At 42.0% G+C, this 1,909-nt stretch overlaps 1 non-coding gene across 1 annotated transcript; it reads right to left on the bottom strand.

Annotated features, from left to right (window-relative positions):
* Nucleotides 1–206: 206 nt before the first annotated feature.
* Nucleotides 207–310, bottom strand: LOC146404199 (U6 spliceosomal RNA). Its single transcript, XR_014845060.1, has one exon. It is a non-coding gene; the product is annotated as a U6 spliceosomal RNA (small nuclear RNA).
* Nucleotides 311–1,909: the final 1,599 nt, after the last annotated feature.

Raw genomic sequence — 1,909 nt, forward strand, 5'->3', positions numbered from 1 at the left:
TTATTGTAGTGCATTTATTCATTTCAATGTGATTCAAAATTTAAAAAAAAAATCTATGTGTTCAACAAATATCTCAAGTGACACGAAAATAGGATTGTAATTTTACCCTTAGGAATCCTCTGATTTTCCCGCTTAAGAAAACTAAGATATTGAAAACAAAGCCCTTGAAGATTTAACATTGATCCTGTCCTATTCCCTTTTCAGAAAAGAATGTGGAACGCTTCACAATTTTGCGTGTCATCCTTGCGTAGGGGCCAAGCTAATCTCTGTATCGTTCCAATTTTAGCACATGTGCTGCTGAAGCCAGCGCTATAATCGCTACTTCTTCTCTACCCTGTTTGCCCCTAGAGGGGAGGGAAGCACCTTAAATACATTTCTCTCTCCTGAGATTATTATTACCTTTTGGCTTTTTTTTTTTTTTAGGGCTGCACCCACGGCATATGGACATTCCCAGGCTAGTGGTCAAATCGGACCTGCAGCTGCCGGCCTACACCACAGCTACTGCAGCATGGGATCCAAGCCACATCTGTGACCTACACCACAGCCCACAGAAATGTTGGCTCCTTAACCCACTAAGCGAGGCCCAGGATTGAACCGTGTCCTCATGGATACCAGTCAGGTTCATCACCACTGAGCCACAACAGGAATACCACCTGAGATTATTTTTGAAAGGTATAATCTTGAAGTTCCCGTCGTGGTTCAGTGGAAACAAATCCGACTAGGAACCATGAGGTTGCGGGTTTGATCCCTGGCCTCTCTCAGTGGGTTAAGGATCCGGTGTTGCTGTGAGCTGTGGTGTAGGTTGCAGACATGGCTCGGATCTGGCATTGCTGTGGCTCTGGTGTAGGCCAGCAGCAACAGCTCCAATTAGCCCCTAGCCTGGGAAACTCCATATACCATGGGTTCAGCCCTAAAAAAAAGGACAAAAGACAAAAAAAAAAAAAAAAAAAAAAAAAAAAGATATAATCTTGTCACTGAACTATCTTCTTCTTCTTCTTATTGTATTAATTTTTGAGTATTGAACCTGCATCTGGTGCTGCAGAGATGCCGCCAATCCCATTGCACCACAGTGGGAACTCCATCATCTTATTATTAGTATTATTGATTTAATTTTTAAAAATTTAACACAATTTTTATCTTTTTTTTTTTTTTTTTTTTGCCTTTTCTAGGGCCGCTCCCATGGCATATGGAGGTTCCCAGGCTAGGGATCTAATCAGAGCTGTAGCCGCTGGCCTACAGCCGCTCAGGATCGGAGCCTCCTCTGAGACCTACACCACAGCTCACGACAACGCCGGATCCTTAACCCACTGAACAAGGCCAGGGATCGAATCTGCAACCTCATCGTTCCTAGTCAGATTCGTTAACCACTGTGCCACGACGGCAACTCCAAAATTTAATACAATTTTTAAAGGTTACACTCTATTTACCATTATTATGAAGTACTGGCTATAGTCCCCCTGCTGTAAATACAAACTTGTAGCCTATTTTATGTCCCCAAATTTGTCCCTCTCACTGCCTTCCCCCTATATTGCCCTTTCTGTCCCTCTACCCCCTGACTAGCTCTAGTGTGTTCTCTATCTCCGTAAGTCAACAAAGGCATTTTTGATCAAAGGAATTGAAAATACTGGAGCTGTGTGTCTAGCATCATGGAATACACTGATTTCAAAAATCATTAACTAAAGACAAAATAACATGCCCAAGTGTGATTCCAGGACAGTTTTCTTCCCACCAACTATACTCATAGTCTTTACAGAAAGGGGGAGCATAGTTCTTTAGGGCAGCCCTCAAATTCTGTTCCTTTCTTTCTTTCTTTCTTTCTCTCTCTCTCTCTCTCTCTCTCTCTCTTTCTTTCTTTCTTTCTTTCTTTCTTTCTTTCTTTCTTTCTCTTTCTTTCTTTCTTTCTTTCTTT

This window comes from Sus scrofa, chromosome 4, assembly GCF_054392235.1.
Source record: "Sus scrofa isolate SSC_HxYL_T2T_F1_AM1 chromosome 4, Sscrofa_HxYL_maternal_Yorkshire_Landrace_v2.0, whole genome shotgun sequence".
Lineage (NCBI taxonomy): Eukaryota > Metazoa > Chordata > Mammalia > Artiodactyla > Suidae > Sus > Sus scrofa.